Consider the following 25,630-nt stretch of genomic DNA (forward strand, 5'->3'; position numbering starts at 1 on the left):
TCGCATCGCTCTCCCGTAACCGAACCGCGTATCCGGGGCTTTCGTATCGCAAGAAAGTTGAGAGCGCTGCCGCGCTCGTTTTTCGCCACGAAGCCGCGAGATAAACAGCGAGGAACCGACCGGCACGAGACGGAGGTAAGCTGATTACCCGCGTCGGACGAGACGCGCGTGACCCGCACCGAGGATATGCGGAGGAAGTTCCCAAAGTTTCATTTCTACGTGCTATTCGCGATGCTATTTGCATGGGAAACGCGCGGCGTCACTGCCCCACACCCGTAATTCGCATAATAAATGGCGTAATGAGTCCCTGCCGGCACGTTAAATTCCCACGAGCGTCGCGGTTTGGGAGGTCAGCAGCTCGTCTCGCAGCGAGTGTCATACAGGGAGGACGAACGAAATCTTCTCGACCAAATGGACGAGCAGCAATGTCGCTGCAAGCTGTCATTTTATACATTTATTAGATGAGTTATTAAACACGATTCATTCTTATTTAATGAAGGAAACTGATTTTCTATCGCAAAAGCAAAAATTGGAAAAAAAAAACTCTAAAAATGAATCAGTGGAATCATCACTGATTTTCAGTGTATATTATTTTCCAATGGCGTATTTTGAACTGTGATAAGCAATGACTATTTCAATATTGTTTCAGTGATAATATATTGATTCAAACAGTGAATATCACTGAAAGACAGTTCACTGTCAGTTTTAAGAACTGAAATTCACTGTCTTTCAGTGGTATTCACTGTTTGCATGAGTATATTATCGCTGAAACAACATTAAAATAGTCACTGTTTATCACAGTTCAAGTATACTAAGGAAAATAATATACACTGAAAATCAGTGATGATTAGACTATTTTGTATATGTGCAAGAAAAATTATTCCGCTTGTATAATTTTTATTATTTAATATTTGAAACATGTATACACTTCTCGTTCCTTCAATATTTTATCGTCAAATTAAAAAATAAATTATTATTACTGGACATTCAAAGATTCTGCGAAAAAAAAAAATGTTGAGACAGTACGCTTTTTGACAGTCACCAGTTGTGGGAGTAAAGTTAAACGTCCGTCTCAGGGACGTCTCGAGAGATCGCCTCATTGTCAGTGAAAGATATTTCTCGGAATTTCCTTTGACACGCGTAGTAGATCCTCCTTCCAATGGCCCGATCAAAGAACGAACGTGACACGGAATATTAAGACTGTATGTCAACCATGTGCATGTGATCCCGATTTATGGAAATTCGCCGGACAGATCCTTCTTTTTATCTGTCTCTCACCGAAGACATTGGCCACGAATAGGCTTAATAGCCCCAGACAAAATATGCATTCCTTCTTTTTTTTTCTTTTCAGCCGGTCTTTCGAACAACGTGCTTTGAGAGACATGAACGCAAAACAAAGCCATTCAAAAGAGACACTTTATAAATACAGGTATGAGGTTCCTTTCTAGCCTAGTGTCACAAAATAAATTAATTTTTTTTATTACATGCTGAATGAAAAATATCTTTCAAAAAATATCCTTGCTTAAATCTAATTCAATTTGTATAATTTTTGATGAACATATAATTGGATATTACAGAAATGGTAATGAATATAAAATATATGGCTACTGATTTTATTGCAAGCAATTAAAAATTCTTATTATAAGTAAATTTTAATGACTTTTATAGACAAATTTTATTTAAATTAGTTTAAATTTAAGGTAGTTTGAATTTATTTAAACTAATTTCGAAAAAAAAACCGGGAAAAGACTCATAAAAACATCTAAGAACTACTACTAAGAACACGATGATCATTGAAAAGAAACAGAATTGCGTTAATTGCCAAGTTTGCACGTAATGCCAATTCAGGTAGAGAGTCGTAAAAGCGATTTTACTAAACGGTACATAGTTTCCTTGACATCCTTAACTGCCTCCTTAAGGTATCCAAGACTGACGGCGTGAATTATGGTAACGCACTTCTCACGAATGAAACACTTAACCTGAATATATTTCGTCTTATGCTAAATTCAAATACAAGTACTTAACAATTTTAAAAATTATATTAAATGAAAGATGTTTAAAGCGTTCGTTATTTTAAAATTACAGATTTCTTAGCAAATATAGAATAATCTTCATCTAATAAAAGTTCAATTGAGTGTTAGTGTTTTCACAATATTCCAAGATTTTAAGGATTTTTGTAAATGAATCTCAAAGCATAAAATTCCATTTAAATAGAGCTTACCTATTAAGTAAAATAAAAAGTATGACAAAAAAATAAAAATGTTATATGTTCGCATTCCTTTTATAATTATCGATATCCTATCAAAATTATCGATATCATGACGTTACCTACTTTGCAGCTGCCCATTGTGTTACGTCTTTGTAACGTCATTTCAATTCGTCATATTTTTCTCATAGTTCATAAACTAATCAGCATTTTCATACTATAATTATTTCCCAGCGATCGCGCATGATTATACAACAATACAAATTATTTTCTATGCAAATGTGTCGCAACGACGCTTGCCAACTCGATGAAAACTTCCTACGACACGGATGTTACCCAATTAGATACTATTATCGTCGAAATTCGCCTATCACTCACATACACTCAAGTATATTAACGGTATTTTCGCATCCGCAAATCTCATTAAATGCGACTAATACGGATTCTTTTCATTCTTCGCGAGAACGAAACACGTGACTGGCAACACGTGCAAGCGAGAAGCTGCTATATCGAATATTACGAAAAATGAAAAATAGCGGCGCATTATGGATATATTAATTAAATGGAGAATTAAAATCGCAATTAATTTCGTAACTTTATTAATTAATAATCTAATGCACATACGTAACGGAACCCAATTTCTGCACATGTGCATATGTGCATCCATAGCGTCGCCTCAAGTACAGTAGCGCCCTTATAAGGCGGATGGCTTCGCGAGAGGTGGGTCGTTCCCACCTTAGACCTACAAAGAGACACATGTGCATGACACATCGACTGGGCGCGGGCATGACACATCGACCGACGCTGCAATCGTGCGCGATCGTGCACGTGAACGCCTAATGTACGTGTACGAAATTGCGACCCCGCGAAAAGACGATTCATTCTTTCCGTCCTTACCAGATCTCACGAGTCTTTACGTGGACCAATCAACTCCAGGCTTCCTTTTTTACCATCACGGAATCGAGAGCGTGGCTGAAAGAAAGGCACGTTTCTATTTTTCGCCGTCTTCGTCCGGTGAGTATTTTGAATATGAAAGAACGTGCATTTTTGTGCATCGTTGAGTTTCTTAGAATATCCTAATTTTTGTCAGAGTATTTTTTTTACGTTTGTCACTCAATTTTTTTTAAGCTTCGACTTTGCTTGTTAAAATCGGAGTTCCTCGTAAGATATTAAATTCGTTAAAGAAATTCAATTTGTTTGTTCATTAAATAATTGTTATAATATTTCTTACGAATACTTCTATTATAATTATACCATTCCATTTAAATGTCTAAATACTTATATCGTACCCAATATTTAGTATCATAATAGCTTAACAGATACAGGGAACGGACACCCGTATTTAGTCAACCCACACCCATTGTTCTCCTTTCTTGTTTTCCTTCCGCCCTTAGATCGCGTGGGTTCGACGGAAGTGAAGTAGAAGGAATAAGAGACGAAAGGTATCTTTGCGAAAACACATAGAGATCGTTATTTATTTCCCATTACTTGGAGGTATTGTAAAAATTGATGAAAAAGTTGCGTCTAATAAAAGTTTCCTTCGCGAAAAATTTCCCGTAAACGTAAAAAAAAAGACATAAAGCGCGAAGAAAAAACTTGGAGGAACAAATGTAGAAATATTCCTTCATAATAATTTTTTCAAGTCCAAAACTCGCAGAAAGTTTCAAGAGTTCAAAAGTTGCAAGTTTATTTAAGTTTGCGGAAATTGCTACTTCCGGCGATTCGCGAGGACGAGCCGAGAAAGATTGATTCGGTCTGCTTTTCGATTAGACAAAATATTCGCACTCTTTAAAACGGGAACTTCCGCGAATCCCCGTCGGGAGTTCCCGAAGTAGGTCGTCGTTTCAGCATCATTACGGTGGGAACTTCTGCCTTCTCGTCGCTCTGGCACGAGAAAGAGAGACCTTCGACCTTCCTGTAGGTGGTGACCTTTTCTGTGCGCACAGCCTTGGTTCCGATTGGTCCCGCGCTGAGCAAAGTTTGGATCGACAGAGTCCGTGGAACTTCCGGTGACCATTACTCACGACGAAAACTTTAGCTTCCAGATTATTACCGCGCTCACGTGCATATTACTTGGCTTCGCGTCGAAATATAATACATGAAGACATTGTCCAGCGAGGTAAGGAAATAGACGACAGTGTAACGAAAGAGAATTGAACAAGTCAATGTAAGCCGATCAATTGTCGAGCAATTTGTCAAATACGCACATCGCAGTGACCGTCGACCATCGCGCGCGACCACGAGGAGGATTTCGAAATCAATATACTCTGTCAATATCGCTGAACTTTGTTTCGTTTGATTACGAACACGTGGCAAGAGAAAAAAAATATCGCTCGAGATTCTTGTGTGTAAAGATCACTTGTTTTTTTTTTGAGATCTTTAACCCGCGCGACCCGAAACTAGATACATAAAACGACGCACTCGCGCATCTGTTATAAACATATGGCCGATTTACGTAACGACGTGCGTACATGCGTCGTTCGTATGTACGTACATGTAATGTTAAACGATCACTGCAACGGCGAAGGAGAGAAAGAGGAAACCCATTTGACGTAAAACGCAATAATTAAATTTTTATACCGTACTCAATATTTATTGTCACTGTTACGATATGACAATAAAATTATTACGACAGTGTTTGCAAAAGTGCTTTAAAGAACTCTCTAAAGAACATTTTATCTTCTAACGTTATGTCTCGTAATATTTGAAATTCAATCGACCCATAGTTTCGGATAATATACTTTTTTTCTTTATATTACGTGAGAATGCTTTGTATTATACAATATTTTGTCATATTATTATATGCTTTTTATAATTATTTAATTTAAGATATATTTCTGTTACGTTTAAATAAAATTTTATAAGTCAGATTACGTCTTAAGATTATCTTGGACCATTGGAATACAGATATCGATATCTCCACAAAGATATATTGATTATTGATTCCGCAGTATTATGCATAATAATAGAGCCTTCTCTCAATTTTGCCTGTCTCATTAAAGACGAAATTGCCGTATCGAAGTCCCCTCATCGAACTGCTTTGATAAAATGAAATTATTTAAATACTGCGACAAACGTCGTTGGATTTTAATTAAAGCTCTTGTCTAACTACAACGATTTATTCATCACTGCCTGTCCTCTCGATACAACTCGCGTTCTTTTAATATTCATTTCTTCTCAATATTCAAAATATTCGACGTTCTTCGTCCTATAATTTTTAACAATTCTGATGCTACTTCACCTGGGAATTTGACGGAAGGCTGTGACTGGCAGCCTGATGTATTGTTCGGGATTTATTGTTGAAAAACGCATCCTCCGAATATCGGAGGCGGCCGGTGCTAATGAAATACTAATTAAGGTCACGCGGCACAAAAGTCCCGAACAATTCTCAGCGACTAATCACTAATCGATAATCATTCATCGATGCTCTAGTGGGGAGATATTATCCGATTGATAGCTATTCAGGGACGAAGAGCCAGCCAACATCGCCAATGGTTCGACGAGCGCGCGCGCGCGCAGGCATCGATTATTAATTGGGGATTATACGCGAAAAATTTTGCGTGTGAGACTTCTCGAAACGGGGCAGCGATGGAGAGCGACGAGAGCGGAGAGAGAACCCATACCACCTCTTTCTCTTCCTCCCGTCCGGGCGCCGACACACAGTTTCGAGATGCTTCAAAACTGCCGCGCGGTTGCTCTCGAGATCGTTTGTCTTTCGTGAAAATCCTCTTTTATCCTTTGTCTCTTTGTAAGCATCCCGCATCAAAATTTCGTCTCTATAATATCTATGAACGATCCACAAGAACGAATGGTAATGACGTTTCGCCGCGGTTTTTCTACTTTTAGCACATTCGTTATCTGCGGTTTCTAGAAATTTTCACAATTAACTTTAAAGTAAAATCGAATGATTTGAGATTAAAAATGCTAAAACAAAGCGGATGAAAATTATATAAGACTAAAATCGACTATGAATCTGCGTGCTGTCGAATTAAGTTGCACAGATCTATGTTCTCTCTCTCATAAAAGATATTTTCCGTTGACCGACGCGTGACCAGCGAGTTTATCGTGCGCGCTCCCTTGCACGTGCGTTTACATTTTCAATCTGAGAACTGTGGGAGATAATGTTTCAATTAAAATCTGATAGGTCACCGCAATTAGCGCTGACGCTGCCGCAGCGCATGATAATCGCGTGAGACGAACGGAGCACGTAGTTTCGGGGGCGACGACGTGCACGGCCGGGAGCGCGGTCGCTTGATGCGGAGAAATTGCTTCCCCCCTCCCTCCCCCTCACCCGCGACTAGCAGACGATAAATATCCGCGCCGTTTCTCGTTGTTATTCATTACGGCGATCTTATTATCCGTTCTTTATGGTCCATTTCTTCGGAGCATAAGGTGAAGCGTTTTACAACGGACGACGCGCGTGTATCACGGACGATGTTTATAACGACGTTTCCGCCGCCGAGGCGTTACCCACCGCTTGCTTGGCGCAATTTGGCGAACGTGTTCTCCGGTCTTATCGTCGCTAAATGCCGAAATTAGAATACCCAAGATTGGTATCTTAGCAAGAAAGCTTCCAACGTGGAAAATGACTTTTTTTTTTAGAAAACTATAACAGGACAGTTCATGGAAATGAGAGAAGTTTCATAAAAGTATCGGTAGCCGATATTTATGAATTAAAAAATATTTATTTATTTATTTTTTAACCTTTCATATAGATATTATGAAGAGAGTATTCGAAACGAGAGACAACGTTCATATAACTTCTCATTCCACATATTAGATATCGTCCAAATAAGAACAGAGTCCTGAATTAAAGGAAATTTATGGCTCGCGTCACGAAAACCGATTCCGTCATAGCAGTAAAAAAAAGATTGTAAGACAAATGGGAGAGGCTTTGAGTGCGTCATTTGAAGAGTCTCTGGGAGGGAGACGGTTACCCCAGTTTCGTTCACAAATACTATATTTAATTGTGGAGAAACCGTTTAACGCAATAGAGGTACCTATACATCGTCCAACCTTTGGCAAACCAAAGGCAATGACACGTAACCGTATTTAAAATATCGGAGTATACTGCGCCGTGGATATCGAGAGAATTCGATTTTGGATTGGAAAGAGAAGGAAGGGAGAAACGACACTGATTGTGAGACTGACGAGGAGAGAAAGGGAGGCTCGCGATTCCGCGATTGAATTGCTGCGAGGACGTCGATAATTCTCCTTTCTGTCTATTTTATCTCTGTTCTGCTTTTACGCAGAAACGCAATGTCCCGTGAAAAAAAAAAAAAAATAAAGCGAACGGAGATATAGAATTACAGAATATCGCAGAAAGAGAGAGAGAGAGAAAGAGAAAGAGAGAGAGAGAGAGAGATTGAAGGGGAAGGATATTTACCTTCCTCAAGAAAAATCTAATCGAGAATAAAGTAGATTGCATCGCTATATATAATATTTCTTCAACTTTTTGCCTGTCCTCTCGCAATTTCTACAGAAATCAGCCTAAGAAAAAAAGTCATTATCCGGGGGAAGACCTTCTTTCAGCGAATTTCAGTTAATTAGACCAGACCATCTACTTTAATTAGATCCCTAAGATCAAAATTCGCTTAAACCTTCTCTCGACACATTTATCAATCAGGCAAAGAATCTATATTTTTAAAATGTCGTTTTCAAAATTGTATTCGATCAGATTTTTGAAACACGGCGAGACATTAATGTTACCTATGACATCGTGGGTGAAAAATGCATTGAATAAATAAATAATTAAAATCAAAGTTTCGAAATTTCGTTACAAGGTGTCGATGCAAAATCAGGATGCGCGCCAATGAAAATTTTCATGTTTTATTATTCGCGTGCGGGAAGCTCATAAATAAGCATGCTCCTCATAAATATTTATATCGGAGAAAAGAGAAACAAGAGCAGATCGGGCGCGCGTACCGACTTGACCCGCAGATTTTTGTGGATTAATTACGGGACACGGTGCCTGACTAAAAATCTCTTGTTCCACTGGTTGCAATTTTTCGGAACATTTGGACGATGAACCATTCGAGACGTATAATTAGAAATAGGCATTTTAATATCTTTCCTAAGTAAATTTAATACGTTCGAATTTTTTGAAAATAAAAGCTTGTCGCTAATATGCAACGATAATTCTTTTTTGCAATTTCAGGCGCAGGCGGACCCAAAAAAATCGACAAGATAACAGATACATCAAGCATGACGCGGCCAGCCAGTGTCAATATGCACACCGTCATATTAATCATCCGGACAACATCCGTTTCGGATTCGACCCCAAAGCGAATCTCTATCTGGCGATCAGCCAACATGCGTATGAAGGATCTACTTTGCGCGGAGGACGACCACGTGAGAATATCAAATGTCTGAATCAATATCTATATTTATTCTTTTTTTAATGTCATTTATTTTATAGATCGTATTACTTATTATATTTATTTAAAAAAATTAATGTATTTTTTATAAATTTTATTATATTATACGCAGTTATATATTGTATTAAAAATTCGATTAAATAATTTGATTATTTTAAGTAAAAAAAATAAGCAAGTATATATATATATATATATATATATATATATATATATAAACGCGGATAACGTTCGAAATACATATCAATGTATTATTAACTACAATAGAAATGTAAGATAAAAACAAGTTGAGTAGTAAGAAATAGCGTTCTCTCGAAAGCGCCGGCTACCGGAAATAAAATTTATCACGGCGGATTCTCAAGCAATGTACTCACGAGGCAGGGCACTTTTCCGCACCTGCGCGCTTGTAACGCGATTATATGAAACTTTTTCGACGATGATGTTTCGGGACGTGTTGGGAAAGGGTGTCAGGACTTCGCCGCGAATTCCGAGGCACGGTGTTACCCGCGAGAGCGAAACGGGCGAGAAAATGCGAAGAGGGACGCGTCTAAATACTCGAGTTTGGGCTATTAATCGTCAGTGTCCGTAATATCCGCTATACTTCACTCCCACGGGAGATCTCGAAAAGTTATTAATCTAATAAAACTAGATTTGACGGAGGAGGAGAACGTTACGGAGCGCATTTGTAAGTCTCTTTGAGGGTATCGACGTCAAGAATATCTGACACTTCCTTCTCGATGATGGATCGTTCTTCGCAGCTTCTTTAGATAACTGCCACTACAATTTCAAAGATGCATTTTTTAACAGTACTGACAATAAGTTATATGTACACGGGGTGTAAACCAAGAATGGAGTAATTCTGCATACAAAAATCATAAAATGTAAAATAAATTTTGTTACATTTTAATTATCGCGATGCTCGGGCTTAGCACATATATATGAACGCAGTTTAACTTATGTCAGTTATCTCGCAGCAAAGAGCCTGTAATGTTGATCGACATCGAGTAGGTCTATCGATGCACTACGTAATGGTATTACGGTGCCACTTTAATGTTGTTCGAGTGTGTAATCGTCGTCATGTGCCCCGACGTCCAATCGACAGGGTAAGCATTGGAAAAAGTCCCTCGTCCGTTTTCAAGATAAACGTCAGAACATATACAACATTTTTGTGCCCAAGTGCCAAAATGCTGTCACCCTGCGTCTCATATTGCGCGATTCTGATCGATACTCCCGTCCCGGTTTCTTTTCTTGTTTACAGGATTCCGAAAACTTCCATTGCAATAAGGACAAGTACAGTGCAACAAATAACGCGACAGCGTCATTTTCCTATGCGTTCATATGTAACCATACAAGCATTCAAGGGTTGTCAAAAAATTGATTGCGAATAATATTATATAAAAGAAATAAAACAAATTATATTATTTTTTTATAAAAACTTTACAGAAAATTTTCTTTAGAAAATATTATCAAAATTAATGCGAAATGTATAATATTAAAATTTCATTCTTAGAGACACGTTTCTCTCGTTTTAAGACATTCTGGAAAATCCACAATTTTAATTTTAATAACTTGAACTTCGCGAATAAGATTTAAATTTCGGCTTGAATGCAACGGGAAAGATGATGTCTAGAATTCTCTAACGAGAATAATAAAGGAGGGTCTCACGAAGAATGAAAAATTGCGAGTGTATCCATTGATATATAGTACAAGATTGTTATACGAGTATCGATCACGATACGCGAGGGAAACGATCAGATTTGGCAGGTGATACCCACTCCAAAGTTCTACTTCCGTCGTTTCTGTATCGAAATTACAGACGTTTCATCTCGAGGACGAGAGACAGGGTAGAAGAGGGGAGGGTGGAGATCTCTCCGCGTGGACTATTTACAGAAGAGCGTAGTCAGCGCGCTTCGGGTCACGTCAATCGAAATCAGACGCCGACGGAAGTGATGTCCAATGCCGTAACGCGTCACCACATTGCCGCGGATGACATGTTATTATATAATTACTGAACACTTAAGGCTTGGGCTTATCGCGCGCGTATGCGGGAAAGAAGGAGAAAGTGGAGCTTTAATCATTCGAGATTTTATTGCTTACCGAGGGTCGAGACGACGTTATACGCGCGCCACCCTATACGCGTGGTCCGCATACGCGGCGTGTGATCGATACGCGCCAAACTTCGACTGCAACTGCCCGATAATATTCGTCGAAAGTAGGGAGAGAAGACGGACGAGCTTGCGAAGAGGGTTGCCGAAATAATGACAAGTCTCACAACGATGTATTAAGCGAGATTACTTTCACCCGCTTTTATCCGCTTGCCGTGCGATAGAGAGTGGGTCGGGGAAGTCTTATATATACGAGAAAAAAGAATACATAAGGTAAAAAAATTTCAATATACATTTCACATTAATTTTAACAATTTGTTTTTGCAAAGAGACTAGTATATAAGTTTTCCTTTCATTCTTCCGTGTAACCCTTTGTTCAATTGTTCTTTTATTTTATTTTACGAGAAAATTTTTAGATTTTACGTACGCGGAATAATACAAAACAATGTAGAAGCTCTTAAAATGTTTCGTTATGGAACAAATTGTTAAAAATTTCATTGACACAAGTTTCGGAAATAGTTTCTAAAATATCATTTTTCAATGCAGAAAGTTAATTTGACTTAAATAAGAGCATTTCATATAGTAGAGGGTTAAAGTAATCGATTAACGACAAAAAATTAATTTGATTTAAATAGGAGCGTTCCACACGTAGGGATAAAGTGATCGATTAACGACAATCAAGGAGAAAAAATTCCGAATCCATCAGCTGATCGTTACGCTAAAAAAAAATCGCGCGCGTCCTTTTATTCTCTATAACGATTCTCAATTTTCCAAGGAGGAAAAAAACTGCTTTCGTAGCACTCTGCCAGACTGGTCTCAATTATCGCGAATAGAGCGATGATCTTCGACAAGAGTCCTGGACAGTGACAAACACTCTTCCAAGAAAAGCGAACGTGGCGTAACGAAGATTCCTGAACGTGTTTTTGGCTGCAAGACGAGCCAGGAAGTTAGAATGAAAGGACGAAGAGCGAGGCGATGGACTCAACCGCTCGAGACCGAGAGATTATCAGGGATGAAGCAGGATTAAGGGGAAAATCGGTGGACGGGTAAAGGCGCGCGACCGAGTAATCATTAAACTAAGTTTCCCGAAAGCGAAAACAATTCCTCGGGCCAGGTCAATCTCGTCCGCGCGAATAATCATAAACTGCGACGAGCCACTTCACTGTGCGCGATAAAGCCCGGAGAGTCATTTCTCAAAGAGACGACGCGACGACGACGGAGTCCCGGGACGATATTTGGAAATGAACGCGGGTGGAAATTTATTCTCGGCGGGGCGGAAAATTCGCGGTGGTGCCTGATGGTATCAGATTATGCCGATATCACAAGGTGGGTCGTCCGCATTACGATGGTTCACCCAACGCATTTCCAGATGCGATATATGGAAAAGTATAATTCAGAATGACGTAAAACTGAATTTTTTAAAAATATCGATGCATCTGTTTAAAAATGTTTAAGAAGGCGAGTAAGTTTTAAAATCCGGGTACTGTTACTAACAATTTTTATATTGAAGTAAATATAATATTATTAATATTCTCTCTGTTTTGTTAGAATATTAGAAAAACAAAATATTAGAAGGCTAAATTGACACTATGCAAGTCCGGCATTACATCTATAAATGCATATATTGATATTGAAGCCACATATGTGCCTTTTTCAGTTACTGTCCCTTGTAATTGCTTGATCGATCGAATGTCATTACATTACAAATATCCAAACACCCGCGCCGCAGTTTACTTATTGTTCGTTATTTTATATTTATAATTGAAATGTATATAAATGTATATAAATATGCAAAACACATAAATCAATAAAATCTAAATTTCATTATAAAAAGTTCATATCACTGATCGTACATTTCTTCGTCAATCATCTAAATTCGTTGATGAAAATTTCAACAAACTGATTACGAGCGATTTTTAAGGCTTTCTCTGTCTCTCCCTGTCTCTGCATATGCATATAAAAATGCAGATATATATCAATTAAAATTTCTGAACGAGTACAGATTTGCGCACACGTGGCTGAAACACACGGCGACGAAATAAACGGAGGTCGTAAATTCTGAATTCATCGCGTCGTTTCGGCAAACAAATTAACTTCGTCCTCGAAAAAACACGCCGCCCGCCAAAAATCGCCCGCCCATCGGCGTCTCGCCGCCGTCAAGTTTATGCGGCGTATATATCGTTTGCGCAAATTTCGCCGATGTTCGCGATTACCAAGCGCGTGATTTATTCGAGGGGGAGGATTTAAATTAATCCGTCAAAGTAGGCGGAAGTATCGCCCGATCGCAAATTCACAGAGCTAATCTGCACGACCACGGACCGGCCACGGTGCCTGCTGCACTTTCCCTAATTCAATTATCGGAGAATATAATACGATGCGAGAATTTGTAAGTGTCCAGTGTGTAATCTCTCATTAAGTATTAAAACCGCTTAATTTCATTTCTTTAAAAACAAAACAACTTCTCCTAAATCTTAGAATCTTTCACTATTTACGGTGTAATCTTGTTTAATTATAAAGCATTCTCTGCAAAATTAATCGTTTTACTGAAATATAAATTACATGTAGATAGTTTGCAAAATACATTGACAATTACGTTAAAAAAATAAACAAGCAATTTATATATATTAAATCACGTTTTTGAGGCTTTTAAAATTCGTCTCGTACACGGAAAGAACAATTTTATTGAATCCAGATCCTGAAAATAATTTTTGTTCAATAGTCAAAATTATTTTGTGCGAAAGTCAAAATGATTGGTAAAATATCAAAATGTCTTCTAGCAATACTTATCAGTTTTAACATTCCAACAAATTATTTTAATGATTCAATAAAAAATTATTTTCAGATCTGTTTTAGCAAAATTTTTAGGTCTTTCAACAAAATCGTTCTTTCCGTATAAGCGCATTATAGAAATATTAGGACTTATGCAACTTATATGAATGAAACTCGGCGAGCAAAGACGAGTCACAGGTTCAATTTCCGATTTGATTATCCATGTCCGATATTTTTCTCTTTCATATGCCTACAATCTCAAAAGTAATAATCCTTTCAAAAACGCGCTTGTCTCCAGCGTGTGCCGAATTGGTTACGCGTGCGGTTTTTATTTATGCTTACAGACTCCTCGCTCTGTAGCGTTATTAATAGTATTATGCATATAAATTGCACCAGCGTTATTGGTTCAGATAACATTCGGTGACAATTTCCAGCATCACGCCAAAGTGATCGCGCGTGCCTCGCAGGCACAGATAAACTTTACAATACTCGAACACACAAGCGTGTGTAAAAAAAACCATGTCACAATATACTATTTGTCATCTGAATAGGACGCAATAAACGATCTCTCTTTGTCGTGATAAAATGAGAATACAGATGGCATGATTGTCCAATACTCTATTATCTCCGTTTAAATTGAAAATTTGGGCTTTCCTTAAAGTTTCCTCTTTTTATACATACCTAAACATTAAAGCGTTCCTCTCGTTTCGAAAGGTTTCTTTCGTTTATATACTAAACTAAAATTGGAAATCGATACCAACTTGATATTATCCAAGGAATCCTCCGTAGTGTCCCGTGGCGCGAGTTTTTGACAGAACTTTCCGGCCAATTTCTTTAACGACGTTTCTCCCGGCTATCCCGCAGTTCCGTCCCTTCCGTAACCGATCTCCAGCCTCGTTTCCGCCGGTGCCTACGTCGATTAACTCCGGAATTGAATTGCCGCGACGATGAAATCAAGAGAATCGAGAAACGAAGCAAGGGGGAGGGAGAGAGGGAAACCGAGGCCGATAAGAAAGGGGGAGAGATTTAACGAGAATATTCTCGCGGAATATATCGAACGATCTGTGTCGCGAAATTCCACCGGAAGTTGTGAAGTGTTAATTTTTACATTCTTTCTGAGACTCTTCTTCGTACACGCAAAATATACGCTACTTTATTTCGACGTCTCTTTTTTCCTCCCGAAGCGGGTAAAAAGTGCAAATGGACGTAGAAATAAAACAGCGTGTATTTTGTGATTTCTTCTCGAATACAAAAGGCTCGGGATTCTGTCTCGTTTCATTTATTTCATTAATATATTTCATTAATATATCATATAATACAGACTAGTAACTATCGTAACGTAATGGAAACACGTGTCGTATAACAAAGTAAACGCGAATCATTGCAATGCTATCGACATTTAGATATAAATTTCTGTGAAATATCACGAAGATGATTGCAGTACTGCAACTACGACAGTTTTATATATTTATTTTTACGTTACTAATTCGGCAAAAATAAAAGCGCTGTTCGAACATACCAATATTTAATATGGAAGGTTTCATTACGTAAGCCATAAATTACTGCGCCTGAGAAGACGCATTCAGGAGCAGTGTTCAATTCCCCTTTATCACATCATTAATTATCACGTCGTTCTAGCTGCATAGTTTATACACTCCGCGGCGTTTAGTACTTCGGAATCCGAAGGATGAAATAGATTCTCTTGCGACGAAGTGCTCTCTTGTCGCGTGATATATCGCGACAATGATAGCTATTGCAACGACTTCAGCTGCGTGGTAATTCATCTAGTCCGTTTCATTGTTGAGGATCGAATTATTTATTATCCCTGGTACGATGAATCTATTCAAAGACGTTCCCTCGCGCTTTTATTAATTACTATTCGGTATAAATGAAACGTCTTACGCAAGACAGTAATGAACCACAAATGACAAATCGAGAAAGATGTCTCGAAGACTCCCGAATGATAATTAAATTTTTTTGCAATCCGATACGATATCAATTATCGTTCCAGTAATTGTCATAATCCAGTTCGGAACGCGTACAGAATACAGTGTGACTTGCAAAAAGAAATCTCTGAGGATTTCGTGGGATTTGTTTTAACTATGTAAACCAGGACGCGATATAAAATTGTCGCGCACGTTTTGTTTAATATGGAAATATTTGTTCGACAGGGATGTACGGGACGTACGAAATGGAGTGGTCATTTTGAAAGTTTGCTCATCGAATTTCGGAGGGAGGCGCGCATTATATTACTGGCGAACTATGCAAAACGAATATTAAGCGGGCAGAATCCACTTGCATTAATATTTTAATAACAACAGAGGTATTACTTACAGTATCGCGCGGTATTACATTCCTTACATTCATTATCGTTTATTTTTACGATTTTAATTTTTAGCACGCAGGCCCAATAAATTATAAACAGTTATGAACGAATTCTTGGTATCATTTTATGAATATCAAAAATATCGAGAGATACGCGAAACAGTGCAATAAGCATAAAAAAACAATTAAAACAAAAATAAAGGCAGCGTTAAATAAAACACAGCGTAAACTTAATTACAAAATTAAAATTGAAAGAATTAATGACCAATTACAGAATAATGCAAGAAACGCACGATAGTGTAAATAACTAAAAGAGAAATAATTTCTTATATTTTTGTTTTAATAATGCTTGAGGATAAAATCATTTTGAAGTGCAAATATATGTGCAATCTTTTGATGTAAAAACAAATGGCATCGAAGCTCGTATTGGACTTTCAAGCTGGCTTAATTCTACGTATAAAAGCAGCATGTGCGACCGGAAATTTATGGAAATTTTCTATATTTATACCAAAGAGCTTTTAATTTAATTATATTTATTTATTCTACGATAACGCTAATGAGGGCCGCACACACTCTCGGAAAATATCGCTAGATCCAAGCTGGGCTAACAGAGTATTTGACCGGAAGGGAGAAAAATGCAGCCGCGTACGCAGACGGTACGCGCTTCGGTGACAATAAAAATGATTAATGTCTCGGAGCTAATTGTAACATACGGGCAAACCGTGGCACGAGGCTAATTCATTAACTAGTAGCACACTTTCACCGCACACGCACGAGACGCTCGCGTGTCGCTGCTTTCGAAGGAAAAAAAAAATGCGAAATAAAGCATGCAATTCGCCCGCGACGAGCGTTGATACCCATATTTACTGAGGGAAGAAAGGCAATTGAAATTCTCGCAGAAAAAAGCCGGTATAAAAACTTGATGTAAAAAATTCAATGTAGCATTTTATCTAAATTTTTGACGTCACGCAATTTTTTTATCGCCATAAAAGCAAATATACGATACGCATGTGTAATGCGATAATAGCGCGACTTGGCTTGAGATAAAATAACATCGTTCGTGCTGAGAATTTTATCGAGTGAATTTCGATTCCGCGGCGCGAACCGAATAAAAATAGCCGGGTCTTCGGTTTCAAGATCTGTGCATCGACTTTCTGTTTCAAATATTTGCCTGAGAGACTTTTTAACGCCGCCGTTCGTTTGTACGATCATTCGAGTACCTACGCCGAGGATTTTATCGAACGGGTTTTGATTCCGCGGCACAAACTGAACAAACAGTCAAGGTTTAGCATGATCCGTACGTTGACTTCCCGAGTATTTGCCTGCAGGATTTCCAACTGAGGTAAAAATCTGCGCGATAATAAAAAAAGGGGGGGGGGTGTCGCGTAAATTCGGGCAACGACGGCGTTCGAACGACACATGATCACTGAAAATCAACATTAGAAGCAGGAAAATCTGCCCGCGGTTTTACGCCCACCGAACGCATGAATTCAGCCTCGTTTCCTCACGACATAATGAACTAATTGGCGCGACGCGGTCGCTCCAGCGTGACGATTTAATTAGGGATGCTATTGAATGGACGGTAACGGATATGGAAGGAATACCAACCTCGAGGAAGGACGCTGACCGTCAGCTGTCGACGCTGTCACGTGACGCGAACGCTCGTCCGGTGAGTTCCCACGGATGAAGCCAAGGTGATAGAATTACGAGAATTACGAGAGTCACTCATGCGTAAAAATGTTCGCGGAGCATCGCGAGATTGAGACATTCTCGCGAAACGAAGCGCGAATCGAAGCGCGTATCAGAACAAAAGCGGAACGTTCTCTGCATGAGAGAAAATAAGGAAACGTCCGGTATCCTCGCGAGCAACTACATCGCGAAGCACGTGATGGTGTTTATTTCGTCGCACAAAAAATTAATCACATCTCAGTTACCACAACACACTTTCGCAGAACAACAGTCACAGATCTCTTGCCCATAATTGCTACAGTTATAAAACGATCCAGTTGTAAAACAGATATTCAATTCAGTATGAGAGCTAAAATACTGGTCGATAGACCAGTCAATCGATCAATCGCACTTACGTTCACCAAAATCCTCGCGTTTATCCTTAACGCGACCTCCGCGTTAACTTCGATTTCGTGTATTAATTTTCGTGCCGATAAACGCTATCAACGATAACGCGAAATCACAGTGTCGAAGATCCCTCCAAGACGACGTTCCGACACGACACGCGATTTCTCTCGCCTATACGAATGTTTTCGACCAGACTGACTGTGGCGGTGCGACCGCGTGGCAGAGCCTTATACGGGCTGGCACGCTCACCCCCACCAGCCAGCCAACCATCTCGAGCCACCCCCGCCGCCGGTAACCTTTGGCTCACCCCAACACAAGCGCTCGCCTGTATTGCCCTTTAGGTACACGATGCCTCAAAGTTGTCGGCCGTACAGAGCACGAGAATAAGGTTTCTTAACCTCTAACAGATTTTACCTCCTCCCCTACGTTCCCCTGCTACCGATCAAATATTAGGAAATCCTACGAACATTTAAATTTGCACGTTATTATGCTTACGTTATTTGTACGACAAAATCCTACGAACGTTTAAATTTGCACGTTTATTATTCTTACGATATTTATACGACAAAATAAGAGACCACAGGAGGATATGTGTAGAGAGGAAATAAATCCCAAAATGCATTGAGAATTAACGTAAAAAATTATTTTCGGATGTTATGAGCGAAAAAAATTACATGTCATAATGGCTTCGAAAATGCAAATGAGATATTAAAAGGTCTGATGGAAAACATGACGCACATAACGACCGATAAATAGCGTATTAAGCAGACGTTATTTTTTTTTAATTCTTAATGCTTACACATTCGAATATTTGAAAAAGGAAAAGAAAATCATGTAAATTTAATTATAAAGTAGCTGCATCACTTCGAAATGAGTAATTGAATAAATATCCACTTCGAAACGTCTGGGAACAGTTTCTGAAGTTTGTCTGCAACGGTAGAAAATGCGATTATACCCAAGCGTTCAATTAAGCTTTTTGCACGACCTTAGGACCTTTTCACAGCAAGAGAAATTGTATTGTTTTTGTAGAAAGATAAAGAAACTCATAATCTTTTTTCTTCTATTTTGTTATCATTGACATTTCAACCTATTGTAAAAAACCTATTTTAAATTTCAAATTCCTTCAAATTATGCTATAATTTACATTAATTAAAATAACTTTTATGTACGTTTTTAAAGTATCAAAATATGGAGATTTTATTAAGACAATTAGTTTAATTTTAAACAATAGTCAGGATAAGAGGTCAAAGACGAGTGAAATACAGTATACAAAAATCACATAGTTATATTGAATATTAACTGACACCTATATTTCGCTCGTCTTTGACTTCTCATCCTGACTATTGTTTATATAATAATGAGCTGGTAATTAATTTATTTATTAGTTTAATTTTTTCCAATAGACAGCTTAAATAATAAAATAATGTTCCTTCAGCAAACATACTATCTATTTAAAGCATCGACAGTTTTTGTCGTGCTTTCTAAAATAACTGCTAACTGAAAATTGGTTATACAATTGGGAAATATAAACAGATCAGTAAACATCAGTCTACGGTAAGTGACTTCTCGTGGAGTTTTATTCTCAAAATACAGTCAACGCTCTTTCCTGCGTGATATATTATGTTCGTTATAAATCTCTTTTCGGAGGAAACTGTAGGAAGCTATCTCTACTTCCGCCAGCTCTGAGATGCCCGGTATATACGGTGGGAGGATCGCGATACTAGGGTTGTTTGCAACTCGCGCAAGTCTGCGAAGTGCAGCCTCTAACGTGCCATTTCGGCGAAATATGGCAGTAGTTCTTGCCGCGCATAGAACGTGACTAGTGTAAGACGGAAGTAAGAGGATAAAGAAACGTAATAAAGCGGGATTATATCACGATGAATTACGCTTTCATGGTGACAGTAAAATTGTCTCAAGGCCGGACTGTTCGTGTCGATTTAGTCGTAAGAAAACAAAACGATTGCGTCGGGAGATAATAATTAGTAGCAAAAACAATTCTTTGATAGCCAATGATTCTAAGAAGTCAATACCGCAAAGTTAAGTACAGAAAAAAAATATTTTTATGTAATAATTGGCAATTGATTTGTCAGTCTCCAATTTTAATCCAACCTCAAGTGCAAGTGACTCAAAAAACAAAAGTTGCGGAGGTGCAATAACCAGTGAAAAAGGCGATCTTCAACGTTAAAATTAAAAAAAAAAAAAAAAAAAAAATTCAACGACAGAACGTGAGAATGAGCATGCGGTGTGACGCGAAGCAGGAATTTCATTACGCTATCACTGAATTTCCAACAAAAGCCGCGTCGTTCGGACCTGCCACGTTCGCGCAAATAAACAATGAGCTGTCGATAATGAAGTGTTCGATTCGTACCACATACGCACACACACATCGCGTAACGCGCGTTACGCGATTATATCTAGCGGCATGAAACATTAATAAATATTGACCAAAACGCTTGATATTGCAGCTAGGAAGTAATGGCCCGTAAGCCACTGGATTAAATAGCATTAGTATAATACAACATAGGTTACAATGCGCCGATGTTGTGTCAAAAGCATGACAGGGATCACGCCGAGAGGATAAACGGTGATATCGTTATAATACGGTTATTTATAAGCCGCAAGAATACAATGCAACATCGGTTGCCTTTCTTCTTCTGTTTTCATAAGCATAACTTCCTTCCCATCATTTCTGTCTCATCTTTAATTTGTTACATATATTACGACGTGCATAAACTATCGTAATTCTTCCATATATATATATAAATTAGAGTGGTTCTTATATTATAATAGAGAAATTCGAAAGAATAGAAATAATAGAGAAACTGGAGAAAGTTAACACAGATATTAATCGAAAGCTTGCCTATCGAGATGTACATGTTAAAAAAGGAAGCGTAATCCGATAGCTGCACTAATTGGCCAAAATCCTTCGCATTGCGTAGGAAGTAATCGATAGTAAATCGTGAGTTACGTACGTTTTCTCTCACCAACGGAACACGTGTATGAAATTAGGTTAAACGACTTCGTACCTCGTTCAGAACCGATTCCGGATTTTCGCGATTGGCGATCTTTATTTCGCCGTGACAGCGACTCTATCTTTTCTTCTCTATATTCCTACGAAATTTAATCATATTACAGAAATGTGCCATGTTACAGAAATAAAAAAAAACCGAGGTCAAATTAAACGCTCCAAGATACGCACTACAAACTAATTACAGTCGCAATTATTATTCCCATTATTATTATGCGATTTAATGCTAAAACGCACATAGGTGCTATTAATTCTAGTTACGCTGCGCGAATAATGCTTTAGCTACGAAATTCCATTTCGATCCCTTCTTTGCGAAATTGTTTGCGCGATGTGAATAATACCCCCACATGCGGGCATAAAGTTAGCCCCTCCTTTCGTAAAATATGGCTTTCCAGACTGTGTAAGTAATCATAACTGTATAAGCATTCGTTTGGTGGTTGTTTACTAACGTTTGGTAGTCCATTTCCGATGAATGGTCAAAGTTGTAAATAACAATACGAAAAAAAAGATATACGCGCGTGAAGTTATAGCCTCTCCTTTCGCAAAATATGCTTTCCAGATTGCGTAAGTAATCATAATTGTAAACATTCGTTTGGTGATTGTTTAATAACGTTAGGTAGTCCATTCTCGATGATTGGTAGTCAAAATTATAAATAATAATATGAGAAAAAGGATATACGCGCGTCCCCAACTACGAAATTCCACTTCGATGTTCCGTCTCTGGGAATATTATTCAAACGGCATTCCATTCGCGCAACGTAAACAATTAGTACCGTTTACGTGTTTACCTTAATTATAATAATGTTTTCTTGTCTCTCGGGTACAAATTGCGTGTCAGATGTGGCCCGTCAGAAAATCATTGTTTGCAAACTCTAGGTATAAATAATAATTTAGGTTGTAAATGTGTCATCTTCTAAAATCTATTATAAATATAAGGAATATCCATTCTATATATTTTTGTTATTTTTGTTGCTATTTTATATATCTTTTATGTTATATGTTTTTCCAGTTACTCGAAAAGAATTTATTTTAAAGTGTAAAAAAAAATGCTATCTCCAATTTGAAGTGCTCGCCGAGCGCGTTTTTTTCGCCGCGTTCTCCATCCGGCTATCGATTCCTCGTACCACGCTTTCGCGCATCTATTAAATCGGTGCCTTCGCGCCATCGCGTGGAAGTTACGCGGCGGCCCGCTCGGGAGCGGTTAACGCTCTATCACGTCCGCTTCATTTCGGAAGGTATTTAGGATGCATTCGCGTGCCGCGGCGCGGTGAATCACGCCGGTTGTCTGATACCGTAACGAACGTCGGGCCTCGCTTAAGTTTCGCCGCCACGAGATTCGCGTATGCTGCACGACGGTATGAACCCGGCCCCATCATGTCTATGCAGGCCCCGCACGCGCCACACTTCAGCTTCTGTAACGCGACCGACCGCCCTCATCCGGAAGTTGTCCCTGCATGCACACACCAGCCCCGGCTGCAGTCCGTTTCAGAAATTAACGGTTTGATGTCTTAAGACGTATCGTTTCCCGTCGGACGGAAAACGGAGCAACGACCGCTCTTCGTGTATACATGGACACGATTGAAAGAAGTCAATTAACGCTTCCTCAGAATTCCGAAATACAGTCTTGAACGCGAGATAAAGAGCTTGACAATTCATTCACATATCTTTTTTTTTTCATGCTAAACGTACTTAAAACTCTCACGCTGTCTCATCTCTTAATGTTGTTAATGCAATCGTATGTTATTTCGAGAAGTTGTAGTTGCGCACACGCCTTTCACCGGCGAAATTTCGCTTGTCGTTCAAAGCTTTAATTCTCGCGGACGGGGAAAGAGCCCGTCTTTATTCCGCGATCTGAAAAGAAACACTTTCCGCGCGGCCGGGTTCATTCAATTATCGTAACCTCGTCCACAAAAGTTTCAATGTGATTCGTTCTAATCGATTCAAGTAATAGGCACGAGGGCGCAAGTTTCTCTCTGACTTACGTCATTTTATTTATTGATTGTATCGCGCTTCTTCATATTCTTATTCCTTGTTATTTTTCGCGTTCCGACCAAATTGGCACTTTTCTGGCACGCCCAGAATTGTTGAATTATTCACAGTAAAATCCTAATTTCAACGATGTTATTCGATGCGCCGTGACGTGGCTGCACTGTGAGTGCGCCGCACTAATTGCTGCTTCTCTAGACACTCGGAGCAATTTGAGTGAGCGTTTTAACGAGTGGCATCCGCATCGTTTTGCAAGTTTAAAGGCTACATGTTATTCGGGAATCTACAGACAATTAGCACAACCGACGTAGCGCATGATACATCGTGTACAATGTATGTGTGTTCTATAAGATAGAAAAATTGTATCAAAATTTGAATATTCAATCTTCTTTTTTCACAAGTGATCGAATTGCTATTACACATGTATCCACAATAAAAAACAATTCAATCATTTGTAAAAAAAAAGACATTAAACATTCGATATTATAATTGTTCCATTTTATAAAAATAGGTCATAGAACCGTCTTAGCAGAAAAATTAAGATTATGCAGTTTTTAAAAAGTTTCAGAAGTCTCGGACTTTATAAAGAACTGCTTTAAAATAACTGACGGCGTGACTCATCACAGAAATGGTTTTTACCTCGCTGATCTGATTGCATGTCTTAATAGAAGACGGCTGTGAAAAGTTTCTTAAAATATGATGTACATATTACGTGCAATGCTGAAAGTCCGTATCTATCCAAAGAATATTTTTAAAGAAGTACACAGGTACGTTTTCTTGCTCCTCCCTTCCCTCTTTAAATCTAAACTTCACATTACGCATTAAATTTAAAACTATAAACATATCTTCTCTACGTTTGTTAGATTTTCTTCAAAATCTAATGCGATTGCAGTATTGAACAAAGCCAAAGCCACTGTACTTTGTATTTGTATTGCGGGCATACGGGGCAATATGCGGGTATCCGATTCTTAGTTAAAGAAGAAAAAAGAATCGAGACCTCGGCATTCAAGAGCTTTTTGGCTTTTCAATGTGGTTGATTCACACACATACACACACACACACACACACACACACTCTACGTGACAAACACGCTACCTACAGCGAGCGTACGTAATGCAATAAACGACGGCCGACCCGAGGGGGTTGCCCTGTGGACATTAGGGTTGTATTTCACTCGTTGATGTAGTCGGCTCTCATAATTCGCCCTGTCATACATAACCGCTGCGTACATATATCTCACACCTATCTATACCGCCAGTTATGTTGAGCTACATTTACGTACGTATGTATGTACATGCAAAACCGACATGTTTAACATTTATACAGCCGCGAATTTTCTCGTTAAACCTCTGCTCCGGCCCGCAGTGGCACGAAATGTTCCCGTCGCGAAGATAATGAACCGACTATCCATCTACGTCCTACTTCTCCGTTCGGGTTCTATCTATATGCAAAAATGTAGATCTCATCATTCATAAAAATTAAACCGCAGACAGACAAGCGCTTTTCTAGCCCTAATTCTGTTTTAAGGTTTTGCAACTAAATTATTCTTCATAATTACGACTATAAATGTAGAACATGATAAATATTTATACAACGAGATCAATTCCGATCTGTTTTATTTCGATCATTACTTTTACTTTCTAATTTTAAAATAAAAACATGTACATACGCAAACAACACAATTAGAAATAAAATTACTTAACATATATATTTATTTAAATCGAAAAAAAAGATTTTCCTATCTATTTATATATTTTCGACGTTTAATTATAACGTCTTATATAATATAAAAAAGGACCCGTACATTATGGAGCCTGTATATTATCGATAACAAAATTGAATTATATAACGACAGGTCTCTAATTTCCGGCGTCGCGAGATCTGACTTGATTGCCAGACATTCGTAAGCGAGCGACATAATGGCGACGTCGTAGGACAAATGGCCATTCATTCAAGGTCGACAGATAAACCACCTTAATTCAAGGCTTGAGCGATCGTGTGATAAATTACAATTAATCATCCGGACATTTTTGTTGATAATTAATCGGTTGAAATGTAACGATACTTTTGAAAAAATGAAGTCGAATTTTTAGAAAGTGAAGAGGCTGATGAATCGATAAAGCCCGTCTGTGCCTCTAACGATAAAATCAACACAAATGTAACATATAATATATCGTCGGCATCTATCAATTTTTCACGTTCAATCTTTATTTGCTCGTAAGCTGATTATTAAATTACGAGATTATCTTTTTGTCGATCATTGTCTTATTTGACAATAATAATTCCATAACGATTTAAGCCTAAAAGAGACCTTCTTTTTCATATAAGACGCGATTAACTATTCCTTAATAGCGGGAAAATTATTTCTGATTACTTTTTCATGTTTTATGGTTTTCTGACTATTTTTTAAATAAAATCGTAATAAGACAATTTTCTAAATTTATTTTACAAATGCGCGAAATATATTGAACATCGAAAACCGAAATAAAGTCGCATTAATCTATACGTACATGTCTCGTAAGTTAGCACTTCGGACATATGTAGAGAGCTAACATGCATCGTGGCATAACGCTGAAGGACATATCATTACTCTCTGTCTCGATTTCTTGCACTAACCGCATGCACCACACGGCTTCTTGTCGCTCGCGGCACGTTCTGTCGTCCCATATGCCCACATATTCCAGGCGAATTAATTACTCGTTTGTATTTCCCGAAATTTACGCGGTTGTAAGCGACGTTCTTTTCCTTCCCCCCCCACCCC

General features: G+C 38.4%; 1 protein-coding gene across 1 annotated transcript in view; it reads left to right on the forward strand.

The window, feature by feature from the left end:
• Positions 1-3,070: 3,070 nt before the first annotated feature.
• LOC105448215 (L-galactose dehydrogenase-like) overlaps positions 3,071-25,630 on the forward strand; it is a 34,535-nt gene continuing 11,975 nt past the window's right edge. The window contains exons 1-2 of the mRNA XM_011686675.1: positions 3,071-3,220; positions 8,364-8,572. The gene's annotated coding sequence lies outside the window, so the exon portion shown is untranslated. The remainder of the gene's footprint in view (positions 3,221-8,363; positions 8,573-25,630) is intronic.

Source organism: Wasmannia auropunctata, unplaced genomic scaffold, assembly GCF_000956235.1.
Source record: "Wasmannia auropunctata unplaced genomic scaffold, wasmannia.A_1.0 LD336088.1, whole genome shotgun sequence".
NCBI classification, from domain to species: Eukaryota; Metazoa; Arthropoda; class Insecta; order Hymenoptera; family Formicidae; genus Wasmannia; species Wasmannia auropunctata.